General features: G+C 40.6%; 1 protein-coding gene and 2 long non-coding RNA genes across 7 annotated transcripts in view; 2 read left to right on the top strand and 1 right to left on the bottom strand.

Annotated features, from left to right (window-relative positions):
- Window positions 1–15,920, top strand: part of frmd3 (FERM domain containing 3) — a 97,675-nt gene that overhangs the window by 17,435 nt on the left and 64,320 nt on the right. The gene's annotated exons all lie outside the window — the stretch shown is intronic.
- The window catches only part of LOC147842882 (uncharacterized), a 797,275-nt gene that overhangs the window by 722,091 nt on the left and 59,264 nt on the right, over window positions 1–15,920 (top strand). The gene's annotated exons all lie outside the window — the stretch shown is intronic.
- Window positions 7,213–15,920, bottom strand: part of LOC148679673 (uncharacterized) — a 140,816-nt gene continuing 132,108 nt past the window's right edge. The window contains exon 3 of the long non-coding RNA XR_015944779.1: window positions 7,213–7,328. This is a non-coding gene — a long non-coding RNA (uncharacterized LOC148679673). The remainder of the gene's footprint in view (window positions 7,329–15,920) is intronic.

Here is a 15,920-nt window from a genome sequence, read left to right as displayed (position 1 = left end):
AAACTATAAAACGCAGTGAAAATTAGCACTGTTTGCACGCTCCATCTGCACGCCGCCATCTTGACCATCTTCTACCGGTATTCATTGACATTCATTGTAGGAAAAACAAAAATACTATGGAAGTCAATGGTTACAGGTTTCCCTCGTTTTTTTTAAATATCATCGCATAATGTTTTTATATGTTTACATTACAGGGTTTAACGCTAAGGATTTTTTCCTACTGGCCCGATTGGGTTTAGATTTTTACTTGCTCTGCCAAAATTTTCACTGACCCCAACCAAAAATTAAAATAAAAGAAGTTACGGCCTTGCATTATATATTATAAAATATCATACACAACTTCTTAACTTTTCTGATTTTGACAGTAAAGTGGTAATCTTTAATCTTTAATCTTAATCTTTTTGTAAAGCTGCTTTATAACAATAATGGTTGTGAGAAGCGCAAGAAATTTAATTGACCAACACATGCAAACAGAGAAACATGCTGCAAATAGGGCACACCAGCATCTTCCCAGCAGTGACTGTATGATTGTGAGATTCATCTTTTCACTTTGAGGATGATTGAGGGACTCAAACACAAATGTTAATAAATAAACCCTTACTGATGCTTCAGAAGGAAACACGAGGCATTAAGAGATGGTGACGTGAAAACATGCAGAATCTGATGATCTAGGTACATTGCACTTCATCTATTTCCGATAGTTTTTCCAAAGAAAACAATGATATTTCAACAAAGTAAGAAAAATAATTGACATCTTTGTTGTGCTTAAAAGTTTTCACCCCCTGGTTCTTAATGTTGAACTGATATTTACTGACATCCATTGGAGGAAAATAAATACTGTAGATGTTAATGGTTGCAGGTTTTCCTCTTTCTTTAAAATCTTATATTGTTTTTATATTTATATATTTACATTATATATTATAATATATCATTCTTATTGTTCAACAGAACAAAAAACAGATTTGGAACAATTCAAGAGTAAATATTTTTATTTATTTATATTTTTTACATTTTTCATGTTTAGAAAATAGTGAAAGTCCATTATATCCATATTTAAATAGTTCACGTGCGGGTTTGTGTGTGTGTCGTCCTCTACTGTTTGTACATCACTAGCCTGCGGCAGTGCAGTGACAGTGTGTGGTGTGTGTGATAGATATTTTAGGAGACAAAAGCATGTTTGGCCATTGGGGATATATGACCCGTTAAAGACACAAACACACACTGATACACACTCGTATCTGTCACTCACTGTGCTTCTGCTGGAATGACTGGATAGTACAGCCCCTAGAGCACAGTCAACTTACTATAATGTATAAAGTAGTCAACATGTGATGGGGATTTGAAGTGAACTTGTCCTAAAACATTTGAAATAACACGCATTGTTGTTTTGGAACAATTTTTGGGAGGGTTGTTAATCGCAGATGAAAGTGAAGACGGGTGGACGGGTCGCGGATGCATGTTAAAGGGGGGTGGGGGTGTTCACAGATAAAAGTAAACGGGGGGGGGCACATAAATCGCAGACACAAAAGTGAAGAGCTATTTTAGCCTCCATGCTTGACTCATTTTAACAATGAAAAATAAATAAATAAATAAATAAATAATAAAAAAATAAAAAATAATAAAAAAATTAAAAATAATATAAAATAACAAACTATAAAAAATAAAATAACACCATTGTTTTCAAATTAAGGTAAAATTTTATTTAATTTAATAATCAAAAAAATTACATTGATTATGTTCTATTATATTCTGTTTTAACCTTCATACTTGGATCATTTTCACCAATAAATAAATAAATGAATAGAAATAAAGTACCTTCATGCTTGTGTCATTTTGGCAAAAAAAAAAAAAAAAAAAAAAATATATATATATATATATATATATATATATATATATATATATATATATATATATATATATATGGGGGGGGGGGGGGGCACATAAATCGCAGACACAAAAGTGAAGAGCGGGGGAGAGGGTGGGGGGATTGGCGCGGGCCCTTGATAATGTCTTTGGGGGCCCCCTAAATGTATGGGCCCTTACGATCGTCCTAACTAAAAAAAAAAAAAGTAATTTGATTTAGAAAGTAGTAACGCTACCGCCACGATACTGAGTATTGTAGTTAAACTAGTAGCGTCACTACTTGTAGCGACGTTACTGCCCGACACTGCTGACTCTTGATGACACTCGAATCCCCTGTCAGAAAAGTCTAGTGGCTGGGAATGAGCTTTTTACAGTGTCTGCTATAATGTTAAAGAGCCCATATTATGGGTTTTTGAAAATTCCCCTCCATGTAGTGTGTAACACAGCTCTAAGTGAAGTGAAGTATCCAGCTAAGGCTTAAATCTGTAAGAATACAGTGTTTAAAACTGTTGATTCATCTATAAAAGAGTCGATTCATAGTGCTTCAAACGAGTCGCCTTGATACCGACTCATTAGGTGTTTCGCCATGACGTACGAACGAAACAAAGTTTTTCACGTGCACGCGCAAACCCGGGAGATTTCAAACCTGAGGCCCCGCCCTCTGACGCAGTAACCCAGACACACACACACCCACAAACACACGCACACCCACAAACACACGCACACAAACATGCCGGTCGATTGAAGTCACATTGCAGATGGATATATTGAGTCTCTACCCAAAGATGAAACCTCAGCATTATAGCCAAGCAGTTGGAAACTACTGGAAACTTCTGGAAGCTACATGCTACAAAGAATACTTCATCTGCGTTTGTTAAAGGAAGGATCAGTAACTTACTGATGGACATCAGGATGGGTTTCTTCCATTTCTCAAGTGTAAGTACGTGCGGTTAAAGTTGTTGCCTCGTTGACTCTAGCTTGCAAATGTATTTAGTTGTGATTTGTTACTTGTAACCGCGTGTACTGTATCAGGTTAACTGGATATTTTATCTTATCGCGTGCAAAGTCACGTTAAAAACGCGACGCGTGCTGTTTGTTTATGGAGCTCCGTGCTAGAGTTCTGCTCCCGCGATTTATTCGGAAATTTATTCCCGCGCCGCAGAAATCTGGCGCGGGGACAGCCGCGGGAATAAATTTCCGAATAAATCGCGGGAGCGGTCGGTAACGGGTTTAATTTGGGACAGGAGCGGGCAGTCTAGCAATATCACGGATATTGCTATGCGAATTAGAAAGAGAGAGTCTGCGTGGTGCTTGTGTGTGTGTTAGTGCGCACGCGCGCGTATGAGAGAGAGAGAGAGAGAGCGAGCGAACGAACGAACGACAGCTTGGCTGTCTGGACTGTATACTGGGTGATTTTTGGTTGTGTTCTCCGCTCTAGCGGGACCGGGCGCGGCGGGCAGAAAACGGAGCGGGTTCTCAGGCTAAAACCTGGCGGGTGCGGGCGGAAGCGGGAGCGTTGTCATCCGGAGGTGTGTGTGTGTTTTTGTGTGTGTGTGGTATGGCCAGTACACGACTGTCTCCTTCGTTCGGTTATCCGTGGCACTATCCACTCGCCATAGTGTGGCAGCTAAAATCCACGTCTGCACTATCGAGCGTGTATGAACTGTGATTACTTTTTAAATTGCTGATTAGCTATTGGCCATTTCCCTCTCTGACTGAAGGCAGTCGACCAATCGCGACAGACTGTCATCGGTCCAATCAGCGCAGATTAGTTCCGCGCTAAGGAGGGGTTTGGGAACAAATGAATCACTGGACGATTCATACAGGAGTCGCTGGGATAATTAGGTAAAAATAAATGCAGATTATAAGACCATGAAAGTGTTTTTTGACCTTGCATGCATATTAGACTGTTGTTGGAGACCCTTACAACCAGGATATGACCCTATTTCATGTATAATATGGGCTCTTTAATGTTGTTTTCGTGTGTTTACATAGATGAATGTGGCCACGGTGTAAAAACACAGTACAGGTATGAGTTCATTGCCACAATAGATCGTTATGATAACATGATATATACCTACAGGGATTTCCTGAAGATAAATACCAAAAAAATAACACAACTGGATTAACTAAAGCAGTCACGATTGTCAATCTCATTTGAAGCAAGAGCTCACGATGACGTGTGCAGGTGCTGTCCCATTTCTTAGGGGTCAACTTTGAAGCCCTTCCCCTTCACACTCTGTTTTAAGGACTAAGGGGAAGGGGTAGGGGCACAAAAATAGATTTGGGATCGGGCCTTAAAATATGATACTTTTTTATATAAAAGTATGTCCGAGTATTTTTTCTCCCCCACAGGGGAATGCAGGAAACAACAGGAAATTTCACTCCAGTTGCCTGTTAAAGGATTAAATGTTTTATGATGCACCACAAACCATTTGTGCAGCCCTTGAGAACACAAGTACCACATGCAGCCTTCCTGTGTGTTCATATGCAGTACCAAAGATCATTCTTAATATGCAGGCTTTTTAAAAAAAATCTATTAAATCTGAGTTTTAATCGTTAAAGATTCATAGTAAATAATTAAAGCTAATATTCTTTCAGCATGACATGTCTTGTAATTGTCTGCAATGATGTCGTCATCTCTGCGGATCACTGAGAAATAGTGAGTCATTCACTTTGGCATCAGCATTTTCTACGAAATGTTCCTCTACTTATTAGTTTCTGTGTTCAACTCGTCCTTAAAAACATTGCGAGTAATAAAATTAGGACTTTGCAACTTTGAAACCGTCACATCCACAGTGGCGTAGCGGACGGGCCCGCAGGGCACGCACCGCGGGGGGGGCCCCGCGTGATTAGGGGGCCCCGCGCCGTCGCGATTTTCAATAAACTCTTGGGAACAACTGTGGTCGGAACCAAAGTTCACAGGTCTGTGTTCTCTGAACACCTCTCAAGTGGTGGACTACTTCATTCTGATTGCTTGCCGCCAATGTTGCCAACTTAGCGACTTTGTCACTAGATTTAGTGACTTTTCAGACCCCCCTAGCGACAAATCTAGCGACTTTTTTGTGTGTTATTGGAGATTTTTTTAGACTGTCATTTGTCCATACTGTACCGTCCCTATCTTCTCAACGAGCTGCGTGTAATGCCGCCAGCCCCTCCCCCGCCTCACAGCACTGACAGGCGGCCCAGTCAGTCCTCTACAGCAGCCTCTCCCACCTGCAGCCCGAGAGCAGATCACCCCCCTGCGTACCGACGGCAAATGATTTAGCACAGGCAGTGTGAAGGTATTTCCCTTGTACAGTCAAACCGATCTACTTCTCCTTTATTTTAACAATTTAATTGGACTGTTTATTCTTTTCTTGTTCACAATCACAGATATTTTAGTGACAGTTTCTGAACTTGTCTGAGTTTATTACATATGAGAGATTACTGCACATTCACTACACAACTATAAAAACATACTATGAAACATACTCTACCAGACAAAAGTCTTGACATCGATCCCAGTTGAAAGAGCAACAAATAATGACTTCTAGTTGATCATTTGGAAAAGTGGCAGAAGGTAGATTTGTCTGACTAATCATCTGTTGAGCTGCATATCAAATCATCACAAATACTGCAGAAGACCTATTGGACCCCGCATGGACTTAATATTCTCACAGATATCAGTCAAGTTTGGTGAAGGACAAATCATGGTTTGGGGTTACATTCAGTTTGGCGCCGTGCGAAAGATCTCCAAGACATTTGTGCTGCCCATTACATTACAAACCACAGGAGAGGAAATTCTTCAGCATTAAAGCGCTCCTTCTTATGCTTCAGCCTCCACATTAAGGTTCTACCAGAAAGACTTTAGGAGGCAGATAAACGTTTGAACATTTATTGTGAATTGTTTGCATGAATGAGAGTCTGTTACGGTCCTTTCATAAATTTCTTTGGCAAAAGCCCCGTCTATTGACCTTATTCTAAAATGCGGAAGTGCGCCTGTTTTCGCGATTGTCTTAGAACAGGGTTTTTCAAAGTCTAAGACAGTGGGCCTCCCTTTTGACACAACTTATCCATTGGCACCCCCCTCCTCCCAAACACGCACGCACACACACACGCACACACACAAAAAATTCTGGAGGTTTTCCTGCTACCTCATCATGCTTGGTTTCAAGGTGTCGCCGAAGTTTAGCGGGTCTCATGCTGTCATTAGCCAAAATATCTTGACAAACCACACATAAAAGTCGTGGTTCATCAGCTGGTCCTGTCCACGTAAATCCTAAACTCAAATACTGATCATCATATCGTCGTCTTTTGGGTTTAAGCCCTGAACTTGAAGGCTTTGAATCGGGGGGGTCTCAGAAACCGATCCATTCTATTAGCAGGCATATACCTGTATTGGCGGGCTTGCCAAACAGAAGCGAATTCACAGCTATGGCCTTCTGGGTAAAAAAGGTTTTCTTATTTTTGACATATTATTTTTTTTAGCTTTGTTTAATTAAAACATTTAAATATAATAAAAAATACATGTAATAATTAAACTTAATAATTATATTTTTATTATATTATATTTTTTCCCGTGCCTCCCCTGACATGCTCTGGCGCCCCCCAGGGGAGGCGCGCCTCACACTTTGAAAACACCTGTCTTAGAACTTCCGTTTCAGTCGGCTATGGGAGAAATGACAAGGAATAATAAACGGCAAAAAAACGGTCAAACTACTTGCTCTACAAACAAATGTTTGCATGACTAAACAGACCAAGTAGAATAATATAACAAGGAAATATCAGTTTACAACATCAAACAGCGAAACGAGCAGTTTTTAATGTCTAAAAATGAATGTAAGTGAATGAGACCGGAAGTCTCTTGCCAAAAAGATTTAAATGGCAGCGTCCGCTCGTCTGCGGAGAATAAGGTCAATAGTGCAGAACTCTGGAAGAGCTGGGAGATCCTGCTTGAAGATGAAGGCAGGGCGAAACCAACCCCCTGAGTGGAGACGAGGCCGACCTGGTGGTGGTGGTGATGGGGAGGATGGAAGGAAACTTCCGCCACGTCACCTGAATACAGCAAAACAGATTGTTTAGATGAGCTTATATACATGGCTTGCTTGGTTATTAAAGGCTGACGAGATAATTATTATGAATGATGTGACACCTCAGTCTTCCTGGTAGAACTATAGCTAAAGCTTTCATTTCCTGAAAGCAAAGAAGGTGAAGGTGCTCCGGGATTGGCCAGCCCAGTCACCAGAAATGATTATTATTAAGCATGTCTGGGGTAAGATGGAGGAGGCATTGAAGATGAATCCAAAGAATCTTGATGAACTCTGGGAGTCCTGCAGGAACGCTTTCTTTGTCATTCCAGAAGACTTTATTAATCAGTGATTTGAGTCATTGCAGAGATGTATGGATGCAGTCCTTCAAGCTCATGATGGAGTCAGACAAAATATTCATTCTTTCTCCACTGCAGCATGACTTTATATTCTATACTGGACATTATTTCTGTTAAGTTACAAAACATTTCTCTAAGCAAAGTCAGACCTTACTGTCCTAATTAAATCATTAAAAATGAAGGCATGATAATATTTTATTTTGGTAAATAAACGTAATCTAGAGGCCTTTGCCTTTCATATAAGCCACTACTGATACCAAATGATCAACTGGAAGTTATTATTTGTTGTTCCTAAAACTTGGATAGGCGACAAGACTTTTGTCAGGTAGTGCACAGCATGTTGTAAAGTCAATATGGCGACCGTCCTAACTAAGATCTTTAGACGGAAGAAAGGTTTGGACAATGGCATCGTCTTACAGCAGCGGGTCAGTTTCACATCAGACATGTTGTCAGCATAATCCACTTTCCTGTGCTCGGGGCGTAAAGGGCGGACAGAGAAATGCTTCTATTGTTTCAAGATGGCTTCCATTATAGGCATAAATGTTGTGCAGGTCATAAGAGTCAAGCACTGGGGGACTGCTAAACGGAATCTGAATCTGCTGTGTGAAATGGCATTGGTGTCACTAAACAAAATCGCAAAAGTAATGTTTGCAGAATCTCACAAAATAAGCACTTTTTGTGCTTGTCTATCTTTGATATGAACATTCCTTATTGAAGACTTTACAAACTAGTCAGGGGCATACACTCACCGGCCACTTTATTAGGTACACCTGTCCAACTGCTCGCTCACGCAAATTTCTAATCAACCAGACGCATGGTAGCAACTCAATGCCTTTAGACATTTAGGCATGGTCAAGACGATCTGCTGCAGTTCAAACCGAGCATCAGAATGGGGAAGAAAGGGTTGTTGGTGCCAGACGGGCTGGTCTGAGTATTTCAGAAACTGCTGAAGGAGTGGGATTTTCACGCACAACCATCTCTAGGGTTTACAGAGAATGGTTAGAAAAAGAAAAAGTGAGTGGCAGATCTGTGGGTGCAAATGCCTTGTTGATGCCAGAGGTCAGAGGAGAATGGCCAGACTGTTTTGAGCCAATAGAAAGGCAACAGTAGCTCAAATAATCACTCGATGTCTGACGCACAACAGAAGACCACACCGGGTGCTACTCTTGTCAGCTAAGAACAGGACACTGAGGCTACAATTCACACAGACTCACCAAAATTGGACAATAGAAGATTGAAAAAACGTTGCCTGCTCTGATGAGTCTCCATTTCTACTGCAACATTTGGATGGTAGCGTCAGAATTTGGCATCAACAACATGAAAGCATGAATCCATCCTGCCTTGTATCAACGGTTCAGACTGCTGGTGGTGGTGTAATGGTGTGTAGGGAGATATTTTCTAGGCTCACTTTGGCCCATTAGTACCAATTGAGCATCGTGTCAACACCACAGCCTACCTAATTATTGTTGCTGACCATGTCCATCCATTTATGACCACAGTGTACTCATCTTCTGATGGCTACTTCCAGCAGAATAACGCACCATGTCATAAAGCGTGAATCATCTCAGACTGGTTTCTTGAACATGACAATGAGTTTACTGTACTCAAATGGCCTCCACAGTCACCAGAACTCAATCCAATAGAGCAGCTTTGGGACGTGATGGAACGGGAGATTCACATCATGGATGTGCAGCCGACAAATCTGCAGCAACTACATAATGCGATCATGTCAATATGGAGCAAAATCTCTGTGGAATGATTCTGGTACCTTGTTGAATCTATGCCATGAAGGATTAAGACAGTTCTGAAGGCAAAAGGGGGTATAACCTAGTACTAGTAAGATGCATCTAAGAGGCCGTAATGTATGTATTACATCATCACACCCCCAAGCTTTTAACATTTACCAGCCCTTCCTATGTATTTGGGCCAAGGACAGACTGAACCATTCAGAGAAAATTAGGGATTAATAGGAATCGACACACAGTTTGTCTTTCACACATGGTCACCTGCTCAAACAAGGTGAGTGCGCACACTGTAGAATACTAACATCTTCATTATCATCAGTCGTCTTTGATTTTGCGTAAAGAAAGTGACCTCTAATTTTATTGCTCGCATAAATCTCATTCATTCACACTTCTCCCTGTTTTGCTCATGTTCGGGCTCATCCTCTGCTTAATGACATGACTGGATCTTTGTGACCTCTGGATTAGCAGACATTAGACGTTCAGCTCTAAGCGAGAAACACTCATAATTGATATTGCATGGGTATTAATTACTGAACATTTTATCTAGGGCAAAGCTTTTATGGTCCTAAAATTATTATTATTATTATTATTATTCAGACTAGTGCTGCTGACAGAGGCGTTGCTAATGCTAAGTGAATTTTGGAGGGATTTTGAAAGGTGGAGATTTAAAGAAAGCACAGCAGTGCAGTTTGCTTGTGTTGTTTAAACTAGTCTTCCATGCCATCTCGTTTGACTCCTTAATAATTGATCATTTCACCCACATACTGCTTCTCTGTCTCATGCATGCCCGCTTATTCATTAGGGGCGGTGTGCAGAGCAAGCATCTTTTGCTGTTACTCATGCTTTGTCATTTAAACATTTTAAAATCCAGCTATTAACTAGCATTAACATCAATTCAGAACACCCTAGCAACACCTTAGCAACCATCAATCACACCCAAACATTGGCCACATGCTAAGAAGTGTTCTAAACACCCTAGCAGCCACCATTTACAAAACAAGAAACCGATTATTATAAACATACCAACACCCTAACAATGTGGTGACACAAAAACACTCCATAAACAACTATCTAGCATTGTGACAACACATTAACAAGCATTCAGAATCCCTTGGCAACAACATAGAAACACCTTAGCAATGATGGCTTAAAGAGCCCATATTATACATGAAATAGGGTCATATCCTGGTTGTAAGGGTCTCCAACAACAGTCTAATATGCATGCAAGGTCAAAAAACAATTTCATGGTCTTATAATCTGCATTTATTTTTACCTAATTATCCCAGCGACTCCTGTATGAATCGTCCAGTGATTCATTTGTTCCCAAACCCCTCCTTAGCGCGGAGCTAATCTGCGCTGATTGGACCGATGACAGTCTGTCGCGATTGGTCGACTGCCTTCAGTCAGAGAGGGAAATGGCCAATAGCTAATCAGCAATTTAAAAAGTAATCACAGTTCATACACGCTCGATAGTGCAGACGTGGATTTTAGCTGCCACACTATGGCGAGTGGATAGTGCCACGGATAACCGAACGAAGGAGACAGTCGTGTACTGGCCATACCACACACACACAAAAACACACACACACCTCCGGATGACAACGCTCCCGCTTCCGCCCGCACCCGCCAGGTTTTAGCCTGAGAACCCGCTCCGTTTTCTGCCCGCCGCGCCCGGTCCCGCTAGAGCGGAGAACACAACCAAAAATCACCCAGTATACAGTCCAGACAGCCAAGCTGTCGTTCGTTCGTTCGTTCGTTCGTTCGTTCGTTCGTTCTCTCTCTCTCTCATACGCGCGCGTGCGCACTAACACACACACACGCACCACGCAGACTCTCTCTTTCTAATTCGCATAGCAATATCCGTGATATTGCTAGACAGCCCGCTCCCGTCCCAAATTAAACCCGTTACCGACCGCTCCCGCGATTTATTCGGAAATTTATTCCCGCGGCTGTCCCCGCGCCAGATTTCTGCGGCGCGGGAATAAATTTCCGAATAAATCGCGGGAGCAGAACTCTAGCACGGAGCTCCATAAACAAACAGCACGCGTCGCGTTTTTAACGTGACTTTGCACGCGATAAGATCAAATATCCAGTTAACCTGATACAGTACACGCGGTTACAAGTAACAAATCACAACTAAATACATTTGCAAGCAAGAGTAAACGAGGCAACAACTTTAACCGCATGTACTTACACTTGAGAATTGGAAGAAACCCATCCTGACGTCCATCAGTTACTCTTTACTGATCCTTCCTTTAACAAACTCAGATGAAGTATTCTTTGTAGCATGTAGCTTCCAGAAGTTTCCAACTGCTTGGTTATAATGCTGATGTTTCATCTTTGGGTAGAGACTCAATATAATATCCATCTGCAATGTGACTTCAATCGACCGGCATGTTTGTGTGCGTGTGTTTGTGGGTGTGCGTGTGTTTGTGGGTGTGTGTCTGGGTTTCTGCGTCAGAGGGCGGGGCCTCAGGTTTGAAATCTCCCGGGTTTGCGCGTGCACGTGAATAACTTGGTTTCGTTCGTACGTCATGGCGAAACACCTAATGAGTCGGTATCAAGGCGACTCGTTTGAAGCACTATGAGTCGACTCTTTTATAGATGAATCAACCGTTTTAAACACTGTATTCTTACAGATTTAAGCCTTAGCTGGATACTTCGCTTCACTTAGAGCTGTGTTACACACTACATGGAGGGGAATTTTTTCAAAAACCCATAATATGGGCTCTTTAAAACCCAGCGATATAGCTGCACACTAACAAGTATTCTGAACACATTAGCAAACTAAAATAGCACATTTATAGTGGTAACACCCTAACAGTCACCCGGGACACCTTAGCAACCATATTGGAACACCCTAGCAACACCTTAGCAACCATCAATCAAACCCAAACATTGGCCACACGCTAAGAAGTGTTCTAAACACCCTAGCAACCACCATTTACACAACATCAGCACATTATTATAAACATATCAACACCCTAACAATGTGGTGACACAAAAACATTCCATAAACAACTATCTAGCATTGTGACAACACATTAACAAGCTTTCAGAATCCCTTGGCAACAACATAGAAACACCTTAGCAATGATGGCTTAAAACCCAGCAATATAGCTGCACACTAACAAGTATTCTGAACACATTAGCAATCTGAAATAGCACATTTATAGTGGTAACACCCTTACAGTCACCCGGGACACCTTAGCAACCATATTGGAACACCCTAGCAACACCTTAGCAACCATCAATCAAACCCAAACATTGGCCACACACTAAGAAGTGTTCTAAACACCCTAGCAACCACCATTTACACAACATCAGCACATTATTATAAACATATCAACACCCTAACAATGTGGTGACACAAAAACACTCTTAGCAATCATAAACAACTATCTAGCATTGTGACAACACATTAATAAGCTTTCAGAATCCCTTGGCAACAACATAGAAACACCTTAGCAATGATAGCTTAAAACCCAGCAATATAGCTGCACACTAACAAGTATTCTGAACACATTAGCAAACTAAAATAGCACATTTATAGTGGTAACACCCTAACAGTCACCTGGGACACCTTAGCAATCATATTGGAACACCCTAGCAACACCTTAGCAACCATCAATCAAACCCAAACATTGGCCACACACTAAGAAGTGTTCTAAACACCCTAGCAACCACCATTTACACAACATCAGCACATTACTATAAACATATCAACACCCTAACAATGTGGTGACACAAAAACACTCTTAGCAATCATAAACAACTATCTAGCATTGTGACAACACATTAATAAGCTTTCAGAATCCCTTGGCAACAACATAGAAACACCTTAGCAATGATAGCTTAAAACCCAGCAATATAGCTGCACACTAATAAGTATTCTGAAAACATTAGCAAACTAAAATAGCACATTTATAGTGGTAACACCCTAACAGTCACCCGGGACACCTTAGCAACCGCATATCAGCACTTAAGCAACCACTATTTACACAATAGCATTGTGGAAACACCCAAATGGTGCATAGCAACACCCTTACAATATGACAATCTAACGAACTCCTTAGCAACAACAAATATTCCTGTAGCATTGTGGCAACTCAAGCAACTATTGAGAATGTCTTTGCAACAACATAGTGACACCTTCACAACCATCAACTACACTCTAGCATTATGGCAGGACACCAACAAGTATTCTGAACACATTAGCAAACGGAAATAGCACATTTATGGTGGCAACACTCTAACAATGACTCAGAACACCTTAGCAACCACGTCAGCAACCTGGCAACCACTATTTAAACAATAGCATTGTGGAAACACCCAAACAGTGCATAGCAACACCCTAACAATATGGTACACTAACCCCTAAACCCTCGTTAGCAACACTTTAGCAACCATTTATTACACTAGCATTATGACAGCATACAAACAAGTATTCTGAACACATTAGCAATCTGAAATAGCACATTTATGCTGGCAACACCCTAACAGCCACTCAGAACACCTTAGCAACCACATAGCAGATTTTAGCAACCACTATTTAAACAACAGCACTGTGGCAACAGCTTAACAGTGCATAGCAGCACCCTAACACTATGACACACTAACAATCACTCAGAAGTCAGAACTCTTCATCAACAACAAATGACTCTGTAGCGTTGTGACAACACATTACCAAGCATTCAGAATGTCTTCGCAACAACATAGAAACACCCTAGCAACCATCATTTACATCCCATTCTAAACATATTAGCAAACTGAAATAGCACATTTATGCTGGCAACACCCTAACAATCACCTGGGACACCTTAGCAACCATATTGGAACAACCTAGTAACCACCATTTACACAATATGTGTACACAATACAAAGTATCATCAACATATCAACACATTAACAATGTGGGGACACAATCAACTACCCAGAACTCCTTAGCAACCACAAATAACTCTCTAGCATTGTGACAACGCATTAATAAGCATTCGGAATGCTTAGCAACAACATAGAAACACCTTAGCAACCATCATTTACATCCTAGCAAAATGGGGGCACACTAGGAAGAATTCTAAACACATTAACAAACTGAAATAGCACATTTATGCTGGTAACACTCTAACAATCACCCGGCACACCTTAGCAACCATATTGGAACACCCTAGCAACCACCATTTACACAATATGTGTACACAATACACATTATCATCAACATATCAACACATTAACAATGTGGTGACACAATCAACTACCCAGAACTCCTTAGCAACCACAAATAGCTCTCTAGCATTGAGACAACGCATTAATAAGCATTCGGAATGCTTAGCAACAACATAGAAACACCTTAGCAACCATCATTTACATCCTAGCAATATGGGGGCACACTAAGAAGTATTCTAAACACATTAGCAAACTGAAATAGCACATTTATGCTGGCAACACTCTAACAATCACCCGGCACACCTTAGCAACCATATTGGAACACCCTAGCAACCACCATTTACACAATATGTGTACACAATACACATTATCATCAACATATCAACACATTAACAATGTGGTGACACAATCAACTACCCAGAACTCCTTAGCAACCACAAATAGCTCTCTAGCAATGTGACAACACATTAATAAGCATTCAGAATGCCTTAGCAACAACAAAGAAACACCTTAGCAACCATCATTTACAACATCGCAATTTGGCGACACAATAACTGAACATATTAGCAAATAGAAATACCACATTTATGCTGGCAACACCCTAACAAATCACTTGGGACATCTTAGCAGCTACATAGCAACACCCTAGCAACCGCTGTGAGTTTAAACGAGCAAACTCCACTCACAACTGTCTAGTGCTTATCATGTAAAAATGCAATTCTGATGTTGATATGAGAGAAAACATATGTGATCATGTTAGAATTCTCTTCCTAATCCTGTCCGGTGTAGCACTTAATCCTTGTTTCACATTTTAAAAAGTGCACAGAGATATTAAATATTTTGTATTTCATCATGTTCAGAAACTGAAGCTCTAAGATGATTTTGTCATAGTGCATGAGCAGAATGTCGAGGCCAGTCTTCATTGTGTGTGGTGATATTGGAGTCCCTGCAGTGAGATGTATTTCACATATCAGGAGTGTGCTATGGCACCCTGCGTCACGGGTAATAACAGCAAGGTCAAAAAGCTGATGGTCATCAGAACCGAAGCAGAGCTGCTCAGTGGAGCAGAGACGCTGTCCTGTATGAGATCATAAACCATCATCAGTCAGTGTTTCCTGCAGAACCATGTGTTCACAGCTGTGTCATTTTTGTACGTAAAACATGTCTAAAAATGAATTGTTAGAGGAATGTTCAATTATACAGCATCACAATTATTTATGGAATATTGTAAAATTTGTTATAAATGATTTATCTGTGCACTTTTCAAAATGTTTGTGCTACCATAATATCATAAAACAATATATATGTGTTTGGTCATGCAAATTATGCTAAAAAAGCTGCATAATTAGCCGCCAGTGATTTTTCTGGTAATGTACACAATTTTTATATGCATTATTTCTTATACAATAGATTAATTTTTAACAATAAAAGTTGAAGCGAACTCCTTAATTTCAAACTCCCTTTAATTTTCAAACCTAGTTTATTTTTAAGATCTGAGGTGAACTATCTGCTGGGCCCAGTTTTTCAAAAGGTTTAATCCGGATCAAATTGATCCAGATTAAGTAATTCTGTTTTTGTGATCCGTGATCATTTAATCCAGCTTACTTTTTGAGCCAGTTTTTCAAAGCAACATTGGATTGGATCAATCTGATCTGGATAGGAACTTTTCAGGATCACTAAATCTGGATTACCAGTGCTCAAACAGGATAGGAAATCACAATGTAGAACTATAGATATGTAAAGAGCGACAAGTAGAATAGCCAGCGTGGGGTCAATAT

Source organism: Danio rerio, chromosome 8 (assembly GCF_052040795.2).
Source record: "Danio rerio strain M-AB ecotype USA chromosome 8, GRCz13ab, whole genome shotgun sequence".
Classification (NCBI taxonomy): Eukaryota; Metazoa; Chordata; class Actinopteri; order Cypriniformes; family Danionidae; genus Danio; species Danio rerio.
This window is presented reverse-complemented; position numbering and strand designations above follow the sequence as displayed.